Here is a 27,868-nt window from a genome sequence, read left to right as displayed (position 1 = left end):
AGGAGAGAGAGGGTGATGACAGCGACGAGTGAAAGTGTTACTGTAGTTATGAAACTTTATTTATAGCACTGTAGGTTAGATATAAATTTTTCTTTTTTTGTTTGTATTTATCTCTTGTACATGTAGAAGTACAGAATACTGTATATATTTCTTTATGTACTCTAATGTATGGAAGTTACTTTATGTGTGTGAATAAAATTGATCATAATTTCCTTGGCAGTATGAGTGCAGTGTCTGATGTCAAACTTTGGAGGCTGCTCTTAGTGTGAAATCCTTTTTTCTTCAGTTTTATACATAATTGTATTCTCATTATGGCAGAAGTCTAGCTTCTGCCATAATGACAAAACATCTAGGCATTGTGACTTGCAGTGCTTACACAATGCCAAAGGGACGATGCATTTTGGGGCACTGACTATTTATATGAGAAAGGAATTTAGTGTTGACATGGTTAAACTGTTTTGGGGAGCGATATGAGCTTTTGCAGGTGATCCATGTTGTTGGGGTGAACCATCCAGGTTATTTTGGCTAAAGCATTAAGTGAATGCAAATAAGCCAAATCAATTGAGAAGGACCTTTACAATTTTGATGGTACTGACTCTTTATATGGGAAACAAACCTAGTTTTGATGCATGCGTGAACAGTTTTGGGAGAGATATGAGCTTTGCTAGTGAACTGTAATGTTGTGCAGAACTATAAGACTGTTTGGCCAAATGATCTAATAGCTTTAAGAATGTCATTTCTGTTTCAAAAAATGAGCCAAACCACTGGAGAAAAAACTGTAATAAAATAAGGCAACATCCTGACATTGGAGAATGGGTGAAGGTAAGGCATCAATGTAAAGCTCTTTGAGCTTCTGATTCAGATGGAAAAGCACTATATAAATGCAGTCCATTTACCATTGTTGCATTTTTCATTTCAATATTTTACACACGTTCACCTCTGATGACAGGTCAGAACTGCAAACAGGTCACAGGTCACAAGTAAATATAAGAATTATATATATATATATATATATATATATAGGAGTCATCCAGCCCCTCGTCGGAATTCCTTTGTCTGAGAAGTTGCTGAGAGACTGGCGCTTTGTTTGATCAAAATTTTTTTTAAACCTGTGAGACACATCGAAGTGGACATGGTTCGAAAAATTAAGCTGGTTTTCAGTGAAAATGTTAACAGCTGATGAGAGATTTTGAGGTGATTCTGTCGCTTTAAGGACTTTTCACGGTGCGAGACGTCGCACAGCGCTCTCAGGCGGCGTCATCAGCCTGTTTCAAGCTTAAAACCTCCACATTTCAGGCTCTATTGATCCAGGACGTCGTGAGAGAACAGAGAAGTTTCAGAAGAAGTCGGTTTCAGCATTTTATCCGGATATTCCACTGTTAAAGGAGATTTTTTTAATGAAAGACGTGCGGGCCGATTGCAGCGTCGGCTCGCAGCCGCCGCGATGCTCCGCCACAGGAAAAACACCTCTGTTGGAAGCCTTGAGGACAAGTTGGAACATCTCCAGCTGATAAACAATTTCTCATATACTCACTCCACTGAAAGCCATCAAAAGCCGCCTGGATTTTACAAATGGTTATCAACACGGAGGTGTTTTTCCTGTGCCGCCGCGCCGCGTCGGCTGCGTCCCGATGCGCGGACCCGTCCGCACGTCTTTCATTAAAAAAAATCTCCTTTAACAGTGGAATATCCGGATAAAATGCTGAAACCGACTTCTTCTGAAACTTCTCTGTTCTCTCACGACGTCCTGGATCAATAGAGCCTGAAATGTGGAGGTTTTAAGCTTGAAACAGGCTGACGACGGCGGCTGAGAGCGCTGAGCGACGTCTCGCACCGTGAAAAGTCCTTAAAGCGACAGAATCACCTCAAAATCTCTCATCAGCTGTTAAAATTTTCACTGAAAACCAGCTTAATTTTTCGACCCATGTCCACTTCGATGTGTCTCACAGGTTTAGAAAATATTTTGATCAAACAAAGCGCCAGTCTCTCAGCAACTTCTCAGACAAAGGAATTCCGACGAGGGGCTGGACGACTCCTCCCACAAGGAGTGCTCACAGGCGAATGACGTCACCGACAGGCATGGAAAAACTCACGCATGCGCACGAGGGTGCAAGCATGTCTGACGTAAAAACATATGAATGAAATCCATATAGTTTTTGAAAAAAATAAAAAGGACCTATACTTTACGGACAGCCCTCGTATATATATATATATATATATATATATATATATATATATATATATATATATATATATATATATATATATAACTTTTTCTGATTTGGTGTTGTAGAAGACAGATGCAGTAAGTCACTCAGCAGCAGGTATCCTAAGAGGAATAGGTACTAAGACAGAGTTGCCCCCACATACTCAAAACAGGGAAAAACTGTTGATTGTACACAGCCAATAATCACAAAAACCAGGAAACAGACAGATGGTGAAAGCTGATAGTATTATAGTCCTCAAGCAGATATGCAGATCTTTGTGCACATCAGTCAAGAAGCCAAACCACTCGCCGATGTTACATGATTTTACACAAACATGAAATAAACGACAGCTGACAACTTTTGATAGGCACTCTTGTATTTTTAATGAAGTCCAATATTGTTTTCACTGTTGTGGTTGAACCAATACAAGATTAGGCCCCAAAATGCATGGAGAATAAATAAACGAAACAAGATAATTTATCGTGATCACAAATGAATTGAAAAAACTGCAAAATGATGGAGGAGGAGACACCAGAGCTGGAAGACACAAACTTGACCAGAATGGGTTGATAGCCCGGACCAGGTGGCCGAAACGGAACTGACAGGAAGCAGGATTGCTGGAAGCACAGAAACATCAAATTAAATCAAATTGTATCAATTTTATTTATATAGCGCCAAATCACAACAAACAGTTGCCCCAAGGCGCTTTATATTGTAAGGCAAAAGCCATACAATAATTACAGAAAAACCCCAATGGTCAAAACGACTCCCTGTGAGCAAGCACTTGGCGACAGTAAAAACTCCCTTTTAACAGGAAGAAACCTCCAGCAGAACCAGGCTCAGGGAGGGGCAGTCTTCTGTTGGGACTGGTTGGGGCTGAGGGGAGAGAACCAGGAAAAAGACATGCTGTGGAAGAGAGCAGAGATCAATCACTAATGATTAAATGCAGAGTGGTGCATACAGAGCAAAAAGAGAAAGAAACACTCAGTGCATCATGGGAACCCCCCAGCAGTTTAAGTCTATAGCAGCATAACTAAGGGATGGTTCAGGGTCACCTGATCCAGCCCTAACTATAAGCTTTAGCAAAAAGGAAAGTTTTAAGCTTAATTTTAAAAGTAGAAAGGGTGTCTGTCTCCCTGATCCGAATTGGGAGCTGGTTCCACAGGAGAGGAGCCTGAAAGCTGAAGGCTCTGCCTCCCATTCTACTCTTAAAAACCCTAGGAACTACAAGTAAGCCTGCAGTCTGAGAGCGAAGCGCTCTATTGGGGTGATATGGTACTATGAGGTCCCTAAGATAAGATGGGACCTGATTATTCAAAACCTTATAAGTAAGAAGAAGAATTTTAAATTCTATTCTAGAATTAACAGGAAGCCAATGAAGAGAGGCCAATATGGGTGAGATATGCTCTCTCCTTCTAGTCCCTGTTAGTACTCTAGCTGCAGCATTTTGAATTAATTGAAGGCTTTTCAGGGAACTTTTAGGACAACCTGATAATAATGAATTACAATAGTCCAGCCTAGAGGAAATAAATGCATGAATTAGTTTTTCAGCATCACTCTGAGACAAGACCTTTCTAATTTTAGCGATATTGCGCAAATGCAAAAAAGCAGTCCTACATATCCTACATGTCCTTCAATGCGCTTAATATGCACATTGAAGGACATATCCTGATCAAAAATGACTCCAAGATTTCTCACAGTACTACTAGAGGTCAGGGTAATGCCATCCAGAGTAAGGATCTGGTTAGACACCATGTTTCTAAGATTTGTGGGGCCAAGTACAATAACTTCAGTTTTATCTGAATTTAAAAGCAGGAAATTAGAGGTCATCCATCATGTTTCCTCCATGTCACGGAGTCACAAAAAACAATCATTACTAAAATCCAAGTCCGAGTACTGAAGCCAGGTACCACTTAGGTAGAACTGAGTTTCTGGCGATTGTGGATAGGCAAAACTGCTGTTTAAATACAAGTGATGTTGATTGAAGACAGGTGTGTGAATCACCTCTGTGATGTGGTGCCCGGAGAACAGGAAGGGAGGGGAACAGAGCAAACACCATGGCAGTACAAGAGTCACTTGCAACGTCACACCAGAACAGTCTATTTTGAAAGATGTGGGATGCCATGACTCAAAAGATTTGAGGAACTGTCCGTAGATGAATGTTCAGGTCAGGTCCAGTAGCCTCTAATTATGCCACATTACAACATCTGCAATGCTAAGAAACTGCCCAAGGCAAACAGCTGGTCGAGCCCCAAATCCCAAAAAGTCTCCAGCTATCTGCCACTTTCAGGCAATATGTGAGCATGCTCTTGGTCTTTTCCTGTTGCTTGGATCCTCAACACTGAGGCACCTGTGTGGTGGATCATGCCCACAAAAATGCACCACATGGCCCTGATGTCATTACTGATGTTCTTTCACGATTCAAGTAACATGCATCATTTGAGTCTCCCTAACTACCCATTCATTTGACATTTCACTTGTCACCATTGAGCATTTGCTGGCATCCAAGTCTCCCAACTATATAGTAAGCTTGGAAGCACCAGAATCCTAAAAATGTGAGATGAAAAGACACCACATAAATGTTCATGATTCAATTTGACACAATGTCAAGTTTGACCCTCTGGGAACCGTGGACGTAGTAACGCATCAAATCATCTTTTGTGATATTTCTATTAATAAATCAATGAGAGAATGTCACAGAGATCTTGTTTGAGCACTACCTGAAACTACAACTTCTCCGCTGTAGTTTCCTTTTTCTCTCTAGATGACCATTCGCATACAACCAATCCGAGAGGTGAAAGAAGACCACATAGTCTCTGTCTCTCCTTGTAGGAGGCTGCAGCATCTGTTCATGTTGGATTCTCACTGAAACACACAGTAAACACTCAGAGAATCTAAAACAATGGTCATGTTGACCTGAAAACACATTTTAACTTAATGTGTCTTTTCTGAGTCTTACAGACAAAGAAAATTGTTGTGAAACACACATAGAAGGATTTTTTTTTTCCAGAATAGGCAACGGCGCAAATGGACACACATGGGTAACCATGGACACATTTCTACACATTTTAGAAATGTATTTTTAATTTGGTCTCAAAAAATTTCATATATTACATTACTTTTGTAACCTAAAGACAAACACCAAAGCAGTTTCCCAAGATGAATATTATATATTCACTCAGGATTTGAAGAATTTCTAAAAACACATTTCATATTTTCAGCTTTGGTGCAAAATTATTATTATTATTATTATTATTATTATTATTATTATTATTATTATTACCCAGTGTTGTAGACATATATGTCTTACATTCAGAATGCTAAGATTGTTCTCAACATTTTGATGTAGAACTCATGGGCATGATACTATATGCAAGTAGCTTTAATGGGGAATTTCTGAAGGTATAGTAAAATGACCTCTACACACCAGCAAGTCCCTGGATCCCAAAGAGTTAATCTTCAAAATGAAGTCAGAATAAAATTTATTGACAAAACAACAGTTTTCTATGTGGAAATCAATGCCAATTTTAACATTTCACTCTAGAATTTTTTTTTTTCATTGTGGAGCTTTAAACCACATGTGTTCTTCCTGATTGTTGTTACCTTTATTGTCTTCTTTTTGTGTGTAGCTGAGCACATCTCAAAGTAACTGCGAAGGGGATCTGTGAAAGCAACATAAATGGGAGTAGAATGCATTCATCAAGGTGGCAGAGGTCTTAGACGAGAGAAGCCCATCCAATCACCGGCACAGAATAAAAGTCCATACAGCAAGGTCATTTGAAAAAGAAGCTGATAAGACGAAAGGGATCAAATCTCCAGTACGCTGTGGCCTCCTCTTGATGTCTGTCCCCATTAACTAAAGCTCTTGCCTGGGCCACACAATCACAGTGATGCCTCAGCTGTCTGTGACAGGAAAGGGGAAGGTTAAGTTTCCTGTGGTGGTTGGATGCTGTTATTTTTACATTGCCACCAAAATTAATGGCCTCATGCTTTCTTTTCCTTATCCTTGTCGTGATGTTATTTTAAATCTGGTTTTATTTCTGGCCTGACATGGTGTTCCCTCCCTTCCTACCCTCACCGCCATCTCGCTGATTTGCGGCGTCGCCGCGGTTTGGGGTGTTTGTGTGTCGGAACACTGGCAGCTGTGTTCGTCTGCCGTATGGATTTAGTCAGTTTGCAGTTTTAACACTGTCACAGTCTGCTGTCCACGCACACAAACATAAACTCCTGCACGTCACACTGGGGGCTGCTGTGTAATTGGGTGAATCTGCTCTCCAGCACACTACAGAGATAGCCCTTTAAAATTTCACTTCACTTCTGGGAGTGTAAACAAACCCCGGGATTACTATGAGTGTAAATCCACATTTCTGTTGCTCTCCTGACAGATTTTTCTTCAGGGGATCAGCTACTTTGAGGTTTTTGTGTCGTGCATTATCCAGAGTTTGTCTGTGCGGTGGCATCTGTCTGTTTTCCTGCGCATGAGTGCTTTATGATTGTCAGCACAATAACGAACACACCATGATATCTGTGCATGGATATGCGTGTATGTGTAGGCTCGCGGTGTAGGCGTACACTTTAGCGTGTCTGTCATGTGGACAGTTTATGTGAAGGCATGCTGCTTTTTGACTGTGTGTTCTCTGTGATGGATTGCTTGTCAGACAGCAGCATAGCACAGCGCTCACAGCTGACGGAGACATTAAGTCACCAGTCACGTAGACGTGCTACTTTTCAACATTCCTCGGGGAAAACGCTTTAACCCTTCTCACTCCAGGACGGCTGTCAGTTGACAGGGAGTATTACGCAGAATGTGCTCACTGCTAAAACCCACAACATTGTTGGATTCAGGGTAGCACCTTAATGCAGTGATGTGGAGGTGGAGGACCCTGTCAAACATTGATTTCTGACGGAATGATTGGTGGGCTTATGGACTAATTCAGTGTCCAAGGGACTATGTGCGACAGCTGTCATTGAGAACCTTAAATGTGCAGTAGATGATATATAATTGTTTGAGAAGAGGTTATTTTGCCAATATGAGAGCGTAGCTGCTACACAGTAAAATTACCAGTGTAAAACTAACACTGACAGTGTTACATTAACACTGACAGTGAACGTATTGTCCCACTCTGACCAGAGTAGGACCATCTGCACACATTCACTTCTGATGACATGACAGAACTGCAAGCAGGCCACTCCAGGTCCCATTCCCTGTTCTGCCATAGCCATGCTTTTGTAATGTGTGCAAACTGTGGTTTTGCATTGTCTTGTTGAAAAATGTCATGTTGAAAAACTCTGGCCCACTCTGACCAGAATAGGCCCATATTTACACTGGCAGTGTTAATTTAACACTGGTGTTTTTAATGATGTTGTCAACAAGAACCAGCCATTACAGGACAATAGAGAACCATCTATCTTGCATACAAGGTGTTTAAAATCACAATTTTAAATGTTTTAAGTAAAAATGTTCTTAGTATTTTTGATATTTTTGTTCCCTATCTTCCACCCAACACAAAAAAAGCAGACATAGTAAAGCCACCTTGACACTTGCACAAATTTGATCCCCTCACTACTGTGCAATTCATCGTGCCAATGTGTCCCACTTTGTCCCGCTTGATGCCACACTATAAAACATAAAGCCTGTGCCATATCATTTCATAGTCGATGACGCATTTGCTCTCAGAATGTGGCTTATGAAACCATTCTCTCCTTACTCCCAGAATCACAGAGATCTACAGCTTCAGGTTGTCTCGTGCTCATTGTGTGGTGGGGAATGCATTTTGAATCTTGTCTCAAAGTATTACTCAATTATTACGGCCATTGTGTATTGCAAAGGCTTTTCATCTGTGCATCCATCTGTCCGTCTGTCTGTGCTCAATATAAAGTCCATGCCACACCTCGATGATTTAGTCAGCATATGCCTCCCGTATTAAAAATGCTGGCACACGCTGTCATACTTCTAATAAATTAATGCGGCTGTCACACCTTGATGATTATCCAGCGTATGCCAACAGCCCTGTTTCAACCCAGTGGTTTTGGTCGGTACTGCACCGTGTGGTGCGCGTCATAAACAGAATAATTTCACACTATTTTATGTTTTTATTTTCATTTTTATCTTGGTGGACCTTTTTCATTGTGTATAGAATGCTGATAAGTAGAGTGGCTGTGGGAAACACTGCCGTGAATGAATGGAGGGCTGTCTCTTTAAATGTTGAAAGCACTGAGCGGCTGCTTCCTGATCAGGTCTGATCAGGTCCACTGATGAGGTCATCACAGACCTGAATAATGAAAAGCTGTGATGATTTAAACTTATCCATATCCATATCCATATCCATATCCATATAAAGCTCCTGATTTTTGAAAATGACCTCTGAAAATCCTTTAATTTGTGGCTGGAATCAGAGTAGAGCTGCACCGTGACATCAGTCACTGGTCTCTTCAAGACCACTTTGTTTTTTGTGTTTATATATGTTTGTGATGTATTATGTAAAAGCAAGTGAGAAATAAACACTTCTGAAACTGAAAATGCTGTTTTTGGCACCAAATAACACCTCTGAACTTATTTACAAGACGTTTCGCCAAATTTAGCATGGTGACATCACTTCCTGGTGTAGCTATTTGCTAACAGCTTCGTTTCTGGTATATTATGCAAAAGCTAGTGAGAAATAAACACTTCTAAAACTAAAAATGCTATTTTTGTAACCTGATAACACCTGTGGAGTCATTTACAAGACATTTTGCAGACATTAGCTTGCACACTAACTTTATCTAACTCAAAGCTAACTTCCTATGGAGTTAAATTTGTCGCATTAATAACTGCAAATGCACAAAGGGTAATCTACAAATATTCCTTGATTTGCATAACATGAACAAATGATGCTTTGATTTGCACATGTACAAATTGTACGTAAGACACTAGGTCTTAATAATTAAACAACTGCAACATATAAAGAACACAATGCTCATACAGCCGAGGGTATTTTAGCATTGTGTTATATATATATATATATATATATATATATATATATATATATATTTTTTTTTTTTTTTTTTTTTTGTAATGAATTGGTAAAACAGTTGCATTTTCATTCCTTCTTATGAGTTAGATAATGTATATGTAAAGTTATGTTTATTATAGATGTGACATCTCTTCAGAATCCAATTTCAGGTTCAGATGGCCTGCATGCAATGATACACAGTGTTTTCAAATAGGTTGCGCAATGTTCATGACTACTTAATGCAAGTGGCACGAAAGTTATGCATGCCAGATATTTTCAACATTTCAAAATTTTCATTGTGCTCTGGCATGCAGCCACGCACAGTTCACGCACCAATGGAAGTGTTGGCCTAAAAGTGAGGCGTGATCAAGCCCAAAGCCCAGCCACAACTTTGTCTAAAGTCCAGCGCAGTGTTTCTGGCATTTATAGAGTGGAGTACTCAGACATACATTCCGTAAGTGGAGTCACAATGCAAGTGTACCTTGTTTGTATACACACTGAAACTGAAATGACAACAACCATTGAAATAAACAGAAGGTAACACTATTGGACAAATACAAAGATTTACTGCAATGTTTCCCTGCTTCATCTCAGGGAGCTTTGCTGGTCTTAATTTGTGAACTTACAGGAAAACCTCTAACTTACTCTTGCTTTCTCCATATGAGAACACTTTGATTGATCTATTTCATGTTAAGGTGGTCTCCCATTCCTGAGCGCCCCTTCACACATAGTACAAATAAGTACGTACAAATCAGGGCGAATCACAGCGGAACAGCTCATATGAGCAAACCACGAAAACATCGAGCCAACGGACAGGCATGAATTCGTGCACATGATGGTGTTGTGCATGAGAGTGCACAAAACCATCGCAGCGGGAACACAATGCGAGCATTTGGAGCATGTGTAACCACATCACACACCTGCTGTGAAAAAATAAATAAATGCAATTTATGTTTTTATGTACTGCTACGTGAGGACAGCAAGCACACACATGCGCATGTCCGTCAAAACACGGTACATGTTCTGCAGCTGTGACATCCAGGACTAGAGATGTCAACAGCTGCTGTTGTTGGCAGCCAGCTGTGCCTCCTGTCTGTTCAGTGCACAGACCAAGGTGTCACTCTGTGATCAGATGAGAGGTGCCTCGCCTATGGAAAAGTTTCAGCCGTGTTATGGGGACACATTGTGGTCTAAAACAGTAAATAGTTGGAGTTTTAAGTAGTGTAATATTTAGCAAATATCAGGGCACAATGTGGAGCAAAGATGACAGTCTGTGACTGGAGCTACAGTGGAGTGGCACATGATAAGAAGCTGGATTGCCACCTTATCTATTGCTCCGCCTCACTCCACTGTTACATACCAGACCAATACCAAACTGCATATACCATGCATCTTACTTTAGACTGCTTTTGCAACTCTAGACTGCGTTTGTAATACAATGGGTCAGATTTCCTCATTTTTGTAGTCAGGGAGGTAATCAGGGCCAAAAACCACAATGGTTTTTTGCTCAACATATGGTCATTACTCATAAGGATAAATCTTACAACCTTGATGCCCAAAACTAAACTTTGTGCTCAAGTTATGTACTCTAAATAACAAACATGAGTTGAACACACACCAAATTGGTTTGTTCCGTGCGTTTCAGACTCTATGCCACAGACTATTGCTTTCTTCTTTCATCCTGCATATACCCATTCAGTTTAACCTCTCAATTCTGAAAGCAACACTGCTATGACCTAACATAGGTAATATTGTCAGCTACAGAATGACACATACATAAAAAAAAAACATAAGCTTTGTCCATTTTGGAGGCATAAATGAGTGACAACATTATTGTAGCATTGGGAGACTAGAACTAGTTCAGTGTCCAGTTTCCAACTTCATAGAATTAATAATGTACAGTAATGGACAACACATATTCATGCATTTATGAATTTGCTATATCTTACTCTAGTTTAGTGTGGACAAACACTCAAACTTGCCAGTTTCAGAAAAAATCTTATTCAACATTGATTGAGAGAGGGACAATCTGGTGAACAAATTAATATGAAAGCAATGGATCCAGATCAATTTCTGTGAGTAATCAGGTAAACCTTGTGTTCCATTTATGAGATGGCAGGGATACATTTGAGATTAATAAATGTAGGAATTAAATATATTACATTTGATGTCCAAGCATTTCTCTTTCAAAAAAAGTTATTTCATTTGACAAAATTAATAATTATGACGTTGCACTTCATTGTATGTGTATCATCCTTTACAAGACAACACAAATACAGTTGGTGAGGATGACTCATTACAGAGGAATTGCAAAATCCTCATTAAATGCAATGTGATTTGTTATGATTTGCAGGAGTTCACCTTATAAAAATAACATTTTAAAAGTGAAAAATGGTAACATTTTTCAGTTATTTATAAATATTACATATATAACAGCTTTTGATTGGATATATGTGTAACACTTTTGCACAGGACTGTGCATATTTGTACTTGTCAGGCAGAATGAGAGAAACACATATGTTAGGTTGGCCTTATTCCATTTGTGTTTGTTGCACATAACCTTTACACAGGACAATTTGCAGAAATGTGCTGCATTCAGTATTGTTAAAGTTATTATCTTTACTAATAGCACTGTATTTGCAAACATTAAATCCAATGTTTGCGCTCAGAATGGTCACATTAGGAAGATATTCAGTAAATATGGGCTCACATTATTTCATGAGTTAAAAACTCTTCACCAGACAAACAGTATCCAGAATCACAATAGCCTTTATTTGCCTAGTATCTAGAAAGAAAACTAGGAATTTGACTAGGAGTTTGAACTGTACTCTTTCTGTACATGCATATTAGGGATGAGCGAGTACCCCACTATCTGTATCTGTATCTGTTCAACATCTAAATGATCTGTATCTGTACTCGTAGTGGGCGTGGCCTAAACTGGAAGTAGGTGTGGTTTAACCAGAAATGGGTGGGGCTTACATCTGTATATTATTTTAAGTCTGAAATTGATATGGATTGATCAGACGTTTCTATATTTATTGTTTATTTGAAAACTATTTATAGAGCAGCTTCAAAACTGAGATTCAAATCAATGATTTTAATAACAAAAGTAGAACTATTTACAGAACAAGTTTTTTATGAACACAGAACATGAATTTTCTTAAGTGTATGAATGAATATTTATAGAGCAGCCTCAGAATTGAGATTCAAAGTTTTTGGTCACAATATTAAAGGAACTATTTAAAGAACAGCCTCAAAATTGAGATTCAAATCAATGGTTTTGATCATAAAAGTAAGAGAACTGTTTACAGAACAAGTTTTTTATGAACTCAGAACATGAATATTCTTAAGTGTATGAATGAATATTTACAGAACAGCCTCAGAATTGAGATTCAATGTTTTTGATCACAATATTAAAGAAGCTATTTTACAGAACAAGTTTTTTTATAAACTCAGAACATGAATATTAAGGGTATGAATGAGTAACAGACTCAGAATTGACATTCAATGTAGTAGGAAATTATGAACTACTAAGTATGCATGACCAAGAGTTGTCATACTCATCACAACTTTCCTTTTTATTATTATTATTTAATTTTATGATCAAACTGTGATTTTTTCAATTATTTATTTATTTTTACTACCTAACGTTCTTGGCATTTTGATTAAGGTGTCTGTGCATGTGTGTCTGTGTGCACGTGTGTGTGACTGAGTGAGAGGGAGAGAGAGAGGTTGTTCTAAGACTGTTTATATTTTAATGATCTGTGTGAACTTGGTGATTCATGCAAACATCCAGTGATGGCAAACAGGGAAATACGTTAGCCTTGTTCACTGTATTCTTCTCAAAAGCACCCCGTTCAGTTCGAGCAAAGTTTTCTAACTGACTTTATATCACCAGCCAGCAAACAAATGGTTAAAAAAAAACCCGACCGGAGTGGAGACAGTGACCGACACAACACGAGACGCTTTCAGCTCTGTCTTGTAAATGCATCGTGTATGTTATGAAACAAGTTCACCAAGTAACTTTAAATACCATACAAAGCAAAACAGAGGCGAATTGAAGAAAAATTAAGGGGTACTGACACAGCAACATGAGTTAGTGTCAAGCCAAGCACAGAGAGAGAGCAGATCCTGTCTGTGTGTGTGTGAGAAGCTGCAGAGACGTGTCTGTGTAGGGAGGGGTGGGTGCTGTGTGTGACTGGACAATCACAGAGTGTGTGAAGACAGTCAGTTAGCCAATCAGTATTTTCCTTCAGCACGAGCACAGATATTGACGAGTTTTACTCGGCTCATGCTCGTGCTTGTCAAAAATGCTTTAAATGCTCAACCTTAATGCATATATAAATAAACACTAAATAATTCACAATAAAAATGTGAAAATAAAATGTGCAACAGGAAATGTGCAAAGGAGAAATAGACAAAAATATTGAAGTTGTACATGAGGTATGAATTAGTGAGTTTTATGGCAGGTTAAGCTGTTCATTAGTGTTATGGCCTGTGGAAAGAAACTGTTCCTGTGTTTCATTGTTTTGATGTACAGAACTCTGTAATATCAACCAGATGGTAGGAGTTTATACAGAGTGTGTCCAGGGTGTGAGGGGTCTGCAGACATATTTTTTTCAATTTCAATTTATTTTCATTTATATAGCGCCAAATAACAACAAAGTTGTCTCAAGGCGCTTCACACAAGTAAGGTCTAACCTTACTAACCCCCAGAGTAAGCACACAGCCGAATAAGAGCAACACCCCCACCTTGCTTCACATCACGAGGGACGTGACTAAATGTATATGCTGGTAGGCAGGTCTCATTTAAGGGGAGGCCAGCTGCAGGTTTAAGCCAGGCTTCACATAACCCAATCATATCTACAGTATGTGATAATCCATAATTAGATCATTAATCAACAATGATTTTGAGGATAGTGATCTTGTGTTAATGACACCCAGACTAAAGGCCTCAGTGGGGTTCACAGTTGGACTGTTTGGATTTAGAGGTAGTTCCAGAGTAGCATATATAAGAAGCCTGGAAGTAGGTTTAGGTTTGAGATATTCCATGCGAGTTGTAGGTAGCAGACACAAAATCTTTGATATTGCTGGAACAGCCAATGGGCCAATCTCAATTTCAACATCATCCAGTGTAGTAATGGGTATTAAGTTTGCAAAGCATATCCCTCTATGGACACATCTTTTTATGGACATGTCTACGGAAGCAGGCCACAGCCTCAACTTGTTGAATTTCCCTCCCTGGCAGATAAACTGCACTATCACCATAGTGGATTTTCTTCACTAATTTCCCCCTAAGCTAATGGATTCCACACCCACATTTGTCATAAGCCTTGTAGGGTAGAAGCCATAAAGGTGCCCCAGTGTGGGTAGATTCACCCAATGATCTTCTCTGCCATTTTGGTAATCCTCTGGAGCTCTTTCCTGTTTGCCACCATGCAGCTGGCAAACCATGTACAGAGACAGTATGTGAGGATGCTCTCCATGATAGAGCGGTAAAAAGACACCAGCAATTCTTGGTTTATGTTATTTTTCCTGAGGATTCTCAGAAATTGGAGTCTTTGCTGTGCATTCTTTCCCAAGCATGTGGTGTTCCTGTCCCAGGTCAGTTTGTCATCTACGTGTACTTCCAGGAAAGGAAGTCCCTGACCCTTTCCACACAGGTCCCCCCCAGTGTTAATGGGCTGAGTCTGGCAGTTTCCTCACGAGGCCATGGGGGAGGATGGTGTTGAATGCAGAACTATAATCCACAAAGAGAAGATGGATGCAGTTACCTTATTGCTCCAGGTGGGTCAGCGTGGTGTGGAGGGCAGCGGTCAGGGCATCCTCTGTTGACCTGTTGGGCTTGTAAGTGAACTGGTATGCGTCTTGAGTGGGGGTTATGAATGATATGATGTCACTTCTTACAAGTTTTTCAAAACACATTTCCAAGGAGAGGGGTGGTGATAGTCTAGTGATTAAGCGTTGGACTTGAGACCACAGGATCCTCTGTTCAAATCTCAGCCTGACTGGAAAATCACGAAGGGCCCTTGGACAAGGTCCTTAATCCCCTAGTGCACTCCCTGCTCCACCTCCGCTTACTTTCTGTTGGGATGGTGATCCAAGGAGAGCCAGGGTCCCTTGCTAGGCTTACCAGGATGTTGTATGAACAAGAAGACTCTACTGTAATACTCCTCTTGCATGAAACTCCAATTTTTAAAAGATTGTTCAAACTCTAGGTGGTGTTAGCTCGACAGAAAATTGCTACGATGATTAGGATGTACAGGACAAACAATAAAACAAAGCACTGAAAGTGAGAGCACAGAGCCACTGTATCTGTGCACACCACCATCTTACTACACAGTACTGCATCCTCCAGCACCTGAGGTGAGATTTAACACATAATAGTACCCCAGGAGATACAGCAGGCTGTCATGGAATTTCTTTGTGTCAAAAGTGTTGATTGGTTTTATTTCCCACTGCAATCATGCAATTCTTATAGTGAGCCTTTTCACACTTTTTTGCAAGGAAGACAAATTGTTTAGCAGTCTCATGAGACCTAGCTGAATTCATGTAGCATTCAATGGCAAATTGCTAAGAGTTTTGAATACGGTTCTTAAGGTTGATCTTGCACTTTTGTACTTTTTTTAGCTGTAACTTTTAAATATAAACTTGTTTTTTTTTGTAAAAAGAGAGGCTTCAGCACTGGATTACATAAAAAGAAGTATTAATAAAGTAGCCATATAAAGCTGCATTGTCCTATTTGTGATGTTTTCAAAGCCAGTGAATAAATAACAACAACAATAACAAAGAAACTGTAAGACCCACCGTTGCAGAGTTATAAAAAAATTTGTTATCCCCAAATTGTTCGGTCTCACAATGCTACTGGGTCATACATTTGTATGTAAGGTCTGCCCTCAAGCCAAGAAGTCACACAGCCTCCAAATTTTTGATTGATCATCCTTTCAATATGCTGGACTGAATTTATCTGATTGAAGTAAGTAAAATGCTTAATTTTTTTGTGTGTTTATTACCATGTCTAGAACATGTACATATGTAATTATTGTGGAAAATGTAACCTACATTTTATTTAGAGCTTGTTTTGTAATTGTTGCAATATTACAATGTTGGGTGACTGTGGTAGTCAAAACGGGGTACGAAAAAAAAAACAGAAAAAATCCCCAGGAACAAAACTTGTGTCATGCAAATTGTGATGAATGATACAAGTTTTGTTCTTTTTTGTTTATTTATTTATTTATTTTTTTTCCGAGTGGAATTTTTTTCCATTGGGATTTTTTTCCATGGGCTTTTTTCCTACACCCAGTCAAAACAATCCTGTTTTTAAGAGGAGAGGAGAAATGAGCATAGTGTTCAACATAATGTAATATCTGTTAACACTAATACAAAGGAAATACAGATAGCGTTGGGCATGTACCTGAGGATGGCTGAAAACCTGTTCGTATTGGGAGACAGATACACCCAGTTGTTACTGATGTGATGTCACGCAATCTCAGAGAATCCAATCTCTGTTGATAACATTTCGTTTTGTGAACTACTTGACAGTGTCAGAGACTGAAAAGAGGGACAAACTCAGGAAACTGGGACCATGGCTTGCATCATTCGGAGAGAAATGCCTGCAGGCGGTATCAGAAGAGCACAATTCTGTGGATGAGATGATAATTCCTTTCAACAAGAGGAAGTTCAACAGCATCAAGCAGTATATGTGAAGCAAGCCACACCCATGCAGGTTCAAAGTGTGGGTGAGAGCTGGAATCTCTTGCATGTTGCTTGATTTTGATGTTTACTAAGGGAGCAACAATGGAATGGGGTCAAATCTGAACTTGGATTGTCAGGTGATGTTGTGATGAAGCTTGCCTCCACTTCACACTTCGCCTCCACACTTCCAATGGGTCAGAAATAACATCTACACAGACAACTACCTCTACCTCTGTTCCATTGGTACTGAAGCTCTTTGAGCATGGAATCCATTATGTGGGAGCAGCCAGGCAGGTACGCCTACCAAACTGCAACCTTGAAGATGAGAAGCACTTGAAGAAGAATGGTAGAGGAAGCTTTGACTACAGAGTGGAGGGGAAACACAACATCTGTGCTGTCAAATGGTATGACAACAGGGCAGTCACACTTGTCTCATCCTTCGCTGGACTAGAACATGTGCAGGGACGCCACTAAGAGCCCACTTAGGACGAATGTGGTCAACTTGCGCATAAAGTGTGCATGAAGCAGGAATCATCTGTAAAACATGTAAAATTGTAGCTGCCTCTAATGGCTCGTACACCTGTTGCTACAACTATTTGCACACACCAGTGGCTGAAAGACAGAGTGTGCGCTGTGAGAGCCCATTGAACCCTCTCGCGGCAGGTGTCGGCCAAATTCCAGGTAACACACACGAACATCTATCACCGCTCTTTTGGTACTTAGGAAATGTGTGGCCCTTCGTACTGTTAACACAAAAACAGTCAGTAGACGATCGCTGTCGAGCTGGATATGAAATTTGTCTAAGTGCCCCCACGACTGTGGAGTTGAAAAAGCCACACACATGTGGTGCATGTGTCTCGCATTTATGTGCGTGTGTCACGCCCCCCACACTTGCATAAAATGCTTATATGTATGTACAGATCTGGTCACATGAGGGCTGGACAGTGAGCTCTGTTCGCACACTGCATGGGGAGGGGCCTGTCAGCTGATCGCAGCACACTGACAGCAGTGCACACATTACAAACACAGAAACCACCGCCAGGACAGTTATATAAATAATTATGGCAATACCTACATGCGCAATTACTTAACAAATAATGAAAATGAATGACCACATAACACAGAGAGTGACACGTTGTTCTGGGCACTGAACAGATGGGGGGGGTGTCCGCTCACAGCTGTGGCTGTAAAAGATCTCTGTTCCTGGACATCTCAGCTTCAGAAAATGTTCTGTGTTTGGAAGGACATGAATTTACAACATTCCTCCGTGAATCTCATGTCTCTGCCTGCTGTCCTCACATGGAAATGTATAAAACATCTTTCATCTTTGCGCCGGGCTGCAGTGGCCACACAAAGCGCACCTCGTCCATGTCTTTCTTGATTTCAGGTATTTTTCTGCACTGATTACAGGCCAGTGATGGTAGTGCAGTGGTAAAGTTTCTGTCTGGTAATCAGAGCTTACAGGTTCAAATCCCGTGAGTGGCATTTTTTTTTTTAACCAGGGTTATTTAACCGTGGAGTTCTGTATTGTGTCCCCTTTTATATATTATTTATATCAACCCAGTGATATTTACTAATTATACAGGTGGTTTTTATTTTATTGTTCTCCACATCAGCGTTGCGATGTAGTGCAGCTGCTTGCACTGTGTTCCCGTGTGCACGAACTGTCACAGCAACATCATACACGCCTGCCAGTTAGCACAATGTTTTCATGGTTTGCTCATACGAGCTGTTCCGTCGTGAGTTGCCCTGAGTTGTACTTATTCACACTATGTGTGAAGGGGCCCTAAAGCTTACATTGACCAAACACCTTACATTATGAGTACAACAACAACAAATACTTGGAAGGCGTGGATTTGTTGGACATGTTTACAGCAAAATGTTCACCCTCAAATCCTGACATTGGTACATGTACACCTTTTGGCACACTATCACCTTCACTGTGGTCAGTGCCTGCCTCCTCTACAAGCAGCACTGCTAAGCTCTCAAAATTACAAAGTTCCAAGCACAGCTATCGTACCCTCTCATTCTGGTAAGAGTCTGTTTCTGCTATTTGCCATGTTTGTGATATCTTTCACTTGTATTGTCATGCATTTTTGACATGTACATAAATTGACTATTAATATTAATATTGATTCTTCTCTTTTCAAATCTGGTGAATACAACATACGAAACTCCGAAGAGAGGATGACCATTTTCAAGCAATGGGAGCCCAGTTGCAGTAGGGAGTCCTTTGAATGTTGGGAAGAGACCATCCTCAGATGGAGTCTAAACTGTCCCTCTTCCAAGAAATCATGTCCCCCCCCCCCCCCCCCCCCCCCCCCCCAGGATGTGCCCAAGGACATAACTGGACATTTCGCAATGAAGGCGAAGAGAGGACAGTGCAGACAGTGCAGTAAAATGTATACTAATATCCAATGCAGCAAGTGCAATGTTTGCCTCTATTTTTCAGAGGACAACAACTGTTTCTGGGCCTATCATTATATATAAATGTTTCTTGTTGTTGGAATAAATGACTGTTCATAACAACATGACTGAGATGACTGTTCTTGTTATACTGTTCTGGGACATAAGTGAAACCCTGCAAATGAATCCTTACTTCACATTCTGTAAAAGTTTACAAAAACATAACATTTTTGAAAATACTTCATATTCAGCACCAAAGACCTCCTACAACAACATCCGAATGGTTGATTTTATTTATTTATTTTGGAGTTTTTCTGTATTTAAGTTTTATAAGGTAAATCACTGTCAAACACTGTCACTGTTAAGACTAGCCTCTGTCTTAAAATAAGGAAAACAGTCTTGTTCCTTTGCTTGGATGATTCGTAATTAGCTGCCTTACCTTGTTACTGGTTAAATACAGCTTGATATTAGCTGCAAAAACGTAAGACCAAGTGAGATACATTTTCCCAAAATAAGACATTTTTTCCTATGTAAAAAGTGCTTGACAAGATTATTTATCTGTTTTGACAAAAAATTAAGTCAAATTTTCTTCAAACAAGTCTTTTGTACTTTCTTAGACATCAGTTTTTGCAGTGCATTTCAATATTTTAGTATGTGTTGGGGTTTTGGTCCGGGCTTGGGTTATTGTTTGGTCTCTGTGTCTTTTATTTGAGCCCTTGTCACCTGTCATGTCTGTCTCCTGTGTCCTGTGTGGGTGCATGGTGGTATGTGTCCCAGTTGGTCCTGTATGTATGTATGTATGCACACTTGTCATCCTGCCGTCTGTGTCATATGTCAGTCATATGTGAGTTTGTGTGTGAGCCCCACGCACATCCCTTTGTGTGTACCTGCCATCCTGCTCTTGTCTGCGTGTGTACCTGTCGTCTTGCTGTCTGGGTGAGTACCTGTCATCTTGTCTTTGTGGGTGTTTGTGTGCACCTGACGTCCTGTCTGAGTGTGTGTACTCTAGTCATGTGCACATGTCATCCTGTGTGCATGTGCACCTGTCACCTCGTTTCCGGTTGTGTCTCCAGTACCTCCACCCCTCTTCTGTGCATTGTGTGTGTCTGATGTCTGCTCTTGTTCTGTGTACATCCCACGGCTTTGTGTGGTCAACTGTTTATTTGTAGTCCTTATTTGTTCTGTTGTATGTGTAGTACTGATTATGTATTTTGGGTTTAGAGTGGTCATGTATTTTCATCCGTGGATGTCTTTTATTGTCCATGTGTGGTTCAGGTTGTTTTTTGTTTGTTATTATTCTTCTCACGTTTGCTGTTCCGTGTATATGTTCTTCGATCATTGTCTGCTAGTTATAATCCTTCTGTTATTTCTACGTGCACTTGTTAGTTCCTTCTTTTGATTTCCCCTGCACACCTGTTCGTCATTAGTTAATCTTTTTAAGCTACTCCCGTTTGTCTTTCCGTTGCCGGTCAATTACGTTCGGCCCATGTTTCAGTCACGCGTCTCCTCCATCTTCACCTTGAATTCCGATTTTAAAGTGTCATTCCTGGAGGTTTATTTGACTGTTGTTTTTCGTTACCCTCTTGTTCTGGTTCTCACTTTGGTTGTGGCTAATTTTGGATCTGTTGTCACATGGGAAAACCTTGTCACTGTTGTCTGATCACTGTCTCATTGGAAAATTAAAGCACCTTGTATTTTGAACTTAACCCTTTCTGTCCTGGTTGTCCTGTATCCTGAGGTCCTATTCTACTCACTATCACGTATAGCGTAACAGTATGTGTATGGACAAAAAAGAAATTAGAAACATTTGACATATGAAAATTCAGTAAAGTATATCTTCTATTATACATTCCAAATCTAAGGTAGAACTCTACTAGGGTATACTAAGGTACATTCACAGACTTTTTTTTTTGCAGTGTGTGTGTGTGTGTGTGTGTGTGTGTGTGTGTGTGTGTGTGTGTGTGTGTGTGTGTGTGTGTGTGTGTGTGTGTAAAAGAGAGAGAGAGGGAGATACTCTGTTTTTACGCCCTTAGTGTGTCGACATTGACCCTAATGTGTTTTTAATCACAATAATTTAGAAACTGAATGGGTGCATATGATCAGAAACCTGATGGAACTGACAAGGGTGGTTAAATTTCATAATCCATTAGATTGGAAAATATTTGCCATGCAAACAGCCAATCAGATGGATCTCCACACACTGAAGTTTCTGTATATGGTCATTATGTGCGTCGTGACATATGATTATGGACATAAGTTTTAAGAATTGACAGTGTCCAATTTTATGGCAGAAATAAAATGGTTAGGGTATCTATAAATAGTTTCACTGTTCATGACAAGTGGGGGGGGGGGGGGGGGGGGTAGTTAATAATTTTTATATAACTCAGCAGTTTAAGACATATTAAGGATAAAGTTTTGAATGATGTGGGGTGAGGTCACTTTCACTGACAGCTAGTGTGTAACGGCAGGCCCAGGGTCTGCTCGCAGAGGCAGCTAGCTGCTGTGGACTCCACTGTGTTTGTATTTTATGAGCACATTAATACAAATACTTGGTGCAATAATATGGCTTGCTGTGCATTTTATTGCACTAAAACACCAAGAAGTCAGTGCACCAGTTTTTGCATTGAATGAACTTTTAGTATTAATTAGTATCTTAGCAGCAGGTATGAATAGTAATGATGGTGCCTTGTTTAGCGAGACAATATACAAGTCATAATAATTGTACCCAAGCTACCCAATATGAAAACCCCCCACCTAGTCTGACAAAAATATGCATTAATCACACATCCAAACCAAGGTTAGGCTTTGCTTACAACTACAAAATGGGTGGATTTATTCATCCCTTCCAAGTCTCTTTACCCATTTATGGGTTGGCCAGGTGTTAGATGGAGTCAGACACTGTCAAGATTTTGACATCTAAAGCCCTCCACCCCATTTAAACTCCAAATCCACTCTTAAGAAAAATGACGAGTGACGTCATGGAGGCTTTGTCCAGTATATACACAGTCTATGGCTGCAGCCCATGAGTGAATGTTACAAGATGTGTGTGTCCGTGTAACTATTGTTGCTATGTACATTCATGTGGGAAATATGAATCTGAAGTAAACTGAACCCATAAGATCTGCAGTGCAGACTTTGGTTTTAACTTTCAGGTGTGAACTATGACTCCAAAGTTGCTTGATGGAAGATAAAGAAATGCTCAGATTGAGGCTTTGTTGGCACAGTCACAAGCTGGCAGATGTCGTATTTTGTGGTTAAACTTCAAAGGTTTGTGAAAAATATTTCTTTGCGTATGCTGGGCAATGATTCTAACTGTGTGCACATACTCTCTGAGTTGCTTTCTGATGGCCACTGTGCAGCCCAACTGCTACTGTAATCAGTTACATGCATCATTGAGGATATTTAGGTAATGCTGTGTAGATAAGTAATTCATTTTTGTTATTAAGTCCCAGCTTTGATGTCTGGTTTCCACTCTCCATAGTGCAGTAAAATACTGACCGCAAGTTATTTTCCCACCAGTTTTGTATAACGCAGAAACTTTTTTTATGAACCATTTTCTGTCTTTTACCACTTGTGAAAGCATAATTCACATTAAACACCCTTGCCCCTGTGGCATAGTCCTCAAATTAAGCAACATTTTGTTCATTTATCCATGATAAAGTTGTTCATTAGACAATATACTTTGCCTTATTCTTTGTTACTGCTTCACCATTGTAAATGTCTTGGGAGCAATTAAACATGTGAAGTGCCCAATTTTCCGTCCTCCACTTCCAGTCATGAACTCTATCTGCCCGTTCGCACACATTTCCTATGAACTAATTAAAGTGAATCAATGACACAACCCTTCAAAACTACAGCATATGTCATGGTCATCAGCGGAGAACAAGGGACCCAATTAATTATTTGTTCCTGCCATTGCTGTAAACGGCTCGTCAAGGCACGAGGCTCATTCGCTAACTCTCATACACACGAGTGTTGTCGCCGGTTTCCCTGTGACGGCTCCCTCTCTGTTGTGTAAAAAGACTAGTAATTGTACTACAACAATGACATTGTAAGTGCTTAAGTGTGACACTCTCCTTACTCTTCAGAAGAGCAGCGTCCCTTATCCATCACTGGCTCTTGGGAACAATTTCTTGGATGCTGACAACCATATCTTGTTCTCAGGATGTTCTTTTTCCTGTTGCAAGCCCTCCTCTTAGCCCACGTTGTATTTGGCTAAGTCCAATTTTAGAGTGTGTGTTACCACCTGATACGAAGACGCATATCTCTTTCAGTCCTCATACATTTTGTTCACGCCTCTTCGGGAGCAGCTTAGCATGCCTGTTATGAAGACCGATTGGCCGAGGAAGCCCATGTTTCCTCCCGCCTCGTAATTATTTATCATGCCTCCTTGTAATCTGATGCATTTATATCTTCTTGACATAAATATTAGACACCATGTGAGAGCTGTGCCAACACTTTCAATCACGTGGCAGAGGGTAGATCATAGTGGCTTTGCAGGAAATGTGACAAATGAAAGGGCAAGGGACTGAATCTGCACAGGCAAATGACAAAAAGGTTCACCAGCTGCTTGTGTGTACTGATTTGTTGAAGGGTTTCCCTCTCATGCCCAGCTGCCTTGCTACTGTAAAATACCCAGGAACCTAAACCTGGCTTTAACTCCACAACGAAAACCAACTGGCAGTGTTCCAAGTATGTCATCTTGTCCTCTGGGAGAATAGACCGACAAGCATGGATAGATGGATGAAAGGATGCGTTGACATGCTTGTTTTCTCCACTTTGTTACAATCATTTCTGTGTTATCAAGTGCTTTGGCCCGCCACGCTGCAACACCACACAACACATTGTATTGGATAATAGTCTACTATGCAGTGCTAATTGCCTCTTAATTCTTGTTTTATTCCCTATCCGCATGCATGCATTTCAATCATATAGGTCGTACTGTCCAAAAATAGTGCTGGCGGCACAGCCTGGAGAGATGGGCTGTCAGTCTGCCTGTCTGATCATGAGCTATTATCCTCGCTGCCCACAGACAGCAGAGAGAGCTACACCAGTGTCTATGTGATCGTGATCAATACATAATCACTTTCCTGTCACCGCAATGGCGCTATCAGGGGACAGTCGAGCCCCACAGACCAGCCATTTTAGAAAAAATGTTTTGGCACGCTATCTTTCTGACCTAGAAAAGTGGGAAGTGGTGAGGAGTGACTGGTGGCAAAGTGAAGCCGTTGGATCTATAATTCAGTGTGCTTGGACACAAACACAATTCCAAATGATTAAGTTTACCGATCAGCTACTCCAGTAAAAAAAAACAACAGTTTGCATATCCTTGTTAAGTATTTTAATTTGGCATTGTGACGTTTTTAAATGATGAATGATATTTATTTCATATTTGATTATGTCAGACTGCAACTGTGAGAAGTCTACCTGCTGACAGCAGGGGAAAAAGAACATCACTGATTACAACAAAACAGGCAGATGATCAACAATATGTTTGTTTATTCTCATAATTATCACAGTTCTGCCTTATATAATATCACACACATACAATTTTGCATTTATGTAATGGAACAAGTCCACAGAATGAACTCAGAGTTTTTCATTGACTTAAACAGTTTTAATTTATGTTCTGCTAATTTATATTTAACTTGAATAGGACTATTCCACAGAGTTCCGTTCCTTCCCATTTAATCCCAAATAGTAAATTGGAGCATGTTTTGGAGTTTCAACTTCTTGATCCATCTTTGTCAATCTTGAACAAACTTCGTATACATAGTAGTTACGGCCGTTATCAGCACCAAATTTGAAATCGGGATCCAATTTTTGCTATGAATTTTTGCACATGCTATGACTGCTGGGATAGGCTTCAGCCCCCTATGACCTTTAATTAAAGTAAGCAGGGAATAATAATAATAATAATAATAATAATAATACAAACAAACAAACATGATTTTTGTTGTTGTGGACAATAATTGGTGACAAAACGCACAGAAATAAACAAGTGAACAAATCACATTGTTGTCAGATGTACTGTAAAAGTGTGCTTGGTCCTTGGTAATGGTCACTTTGAAATCATTATTTTTAATTAACATCATGCATGTTCACATTTGTGGCAGGGGTGGTGGCCAAGTGGTTAGTGCGCTTGGTTTCAGTGTGAGAGGTTCCAGGTGCAATCCTCACTTCTGTTCACATTTCTCCATGAAATGTGAAGTTGCATCAGGAAGGGCTTTTGGCATGAAGCTTGCGCCGAATCAACATGTCTACTTTGGATCTGCTGTGGTGACCCCATAGGAGCAGCCAAAGGGATTTGCATGTTTATATTTGTATGGAGTCATAATTTTCAGGATATGCATCCCCCTATAACTGAAAATTCATAACTAATAGATTAATAAACACACATGTATATGTTTTTGAGAAACTGGAACATAATAACGGCAAAACAATAGCAATACTAATCGTCTTCATTCAGCTGCTCCCATTAGGGGTCACCACAGCAGTTCAATCATTTCCATCTCACCCTGTCCTCTGTATCTTTCTCTGTCACACCAACCACCTGCATGTCCTCTGTCACTATATCCATAAACGTCCTCTTTGGCCTCCCTCTTCTCCTCCTGCCTGGTGGCTCCATCCTCAGCATCCTTCTTCCTATATACCCTGGGTCCCTCCTCTGCACACATGTCCAAACCATCGCTGACTTTGACTCCAAACCGTCCCACCTGAGCTGTCCCTGTGATATGTTCATTCCTAATCTTGTCCATTCTCATCACTCCCAAAGAGAATTGCAACATGTTCAACTCTGTCATCTCCAGCTCTGCCTTTGCTCTTTTTGTTAAAGCCCCGTTTACACATAGACGGTAAGAGCTCCCGGAAGCGTCCCGGAAGAGTTTTTGGCCGTCTTAAGGATCACACGCCATTGTTAACACCGGCACTAGGGGGCGTGGCTTAGTTCCGGCTTTACCAGGAATCGTCGAAAAAATTATTCAACATGTCGAGAATTTGCGTGACGACGGAGACAATGCGAACAACGGCGTTTGATATTTTTTAATCTCCGTTTCATCCTGCCCCTTCCTGTAGTGCCGCAGTTTACACCGCTGTAATTGGCGGCCGGCGTTGTATCCCCAACCAACGGCGTGTAAAACGGAGATAGAGCCCACATCGGCGTCCTCAAAGGCGTTTTAACCGGCGACAGAGGAAGACAAAATGGCGGCGCTAGCGGACAGTACGCCGTTCTAAACGCCACCTCCCGGTTAACGGCGTTTCAAATGGCCGATAGGCGGCGGTCAATATAAAAACGCTAGCGCGCTGCATGCAGGCCTCTCACTCACGGCCAGCTCCAGATATTTTTGCAGAGAAGCTCCAGTATGCCTCCTAAAATAAAATTGACAGCGGCAAGGACTTACCAAGAGGTCTGGTTCAGAAGCAGAGGAGAGGCCTGTGGTGGAGACGGAGCAACACGTTGAGGAGGGGAAAAGGAGAGGAAAAGAAAAGGCTGAGAGATGAGCTCCCTCCCCCTGCAGTGACAGCTGCTTCAGCCTATTATACTCTGGGGGCAGTGCCTATATGCAAAAGTTCCTGGAGTAACGCAGGATTTGCCTGGATAAATCCAGCAGTACACAGGGCATTATCGGCGGCAGCAGAACACCGCCATTCTCACGCGCGTCTTAACCTGCGATTGTAAAGGATAGAATTGGGTATTAACCCCCATTGCCTGACGTGTGCCGGATGCTACGGCGTCAAAACACCGCTTTATTCGGCGGATTTAGCGGCATTTTTTCCGTGTATTTGCGGCTAGTACGGCGCTCAAAACACCGGCGAAATGCTCCACCCCTTTCCGCCGCGACAACAGCCGGAACTACCGTGAACTTCGGTCTACGTACTACCCACTGACAAAACCGTCTATGTGTAACCTGGGCTTAATGCCACTGTCTCTAAGACATACAACATAGCTTATTTCACTGTTGTCTTGTAAACTTTCCCCTTAACTCTTGCAGATATTCAAGTCAGATATTCAAGTCAGAATATCTTGCAGATATTCAAGTCATTCAAGTCAGTCACAGTGCGAGTAGCTGGGAAGTCAGATATTCTGACTTCCCAGCTACTCGCATTGTGTTCGTTCACATGCACAATGGTTGGTGGTTCCCCATTTCGTTTTGGTTTGCAGATTTTCTTCCAGTTTCTGTATCTTTTGTGTTATGTGTGAAGGGGCCCTATGCAATGATTTGATCCACCGACATCAATAGCTTTTATGCTTAACAATTCCTGTATCGGTCCTTCAGAGCGGCCGTTGCTCTTGAGGGTGTTTTATCGGGAAAATGATCATGCAGCGGGTCTGCAATCAACCACTTCTGCAGCTGCTCCGCTTGAAGCAACGAAGCAGTGCTCCAACATGCTGCTTTGTTGGTTCTCTGCTTCGCTGCTTTCCAGACGTGGCAAGTATGCTTCTTAATCCCTGTCAAAGCCATTTAAAGGTGTCAATTGTGAGTCACTTTGTGTGGATTAAAGTCACTAACTGGGACTCTATGTCCAGAGATCTAGGATCCACCATGCACAGATTTTATTTACTGTATG

The 27,868-nt window shown here is 40.7% G+C and overlaps 1 protein-coding gene across 1 annotated transcript in view; it reads left to right on the top strand.

The window, feature by feature from the left end:
* cdh8 (cadherin 8) overlaps window positions 1-27,868 on the top strand; it is a 469,940-nt gene that overhangs the window by 234,545 nt on the left and 207,527 nt on the right.

Source organism: Thalassophryne amazonica, chromosome 2, assembly GCF_902500255.1.
Source record: "Thalassophryne amazonica chromosome 2, fThaAma1.1, whole genome shotgun sequence".
NCBI lineage: Eukaryota > Metazoa > Chordata > Actinopteri > Batrachoidiformes > Batrachoididae > Thalassophryne > Thalassophryne amazonica.
This window is presented reverse-complemented; position numbering and strand designations above follow the sequence as displayed.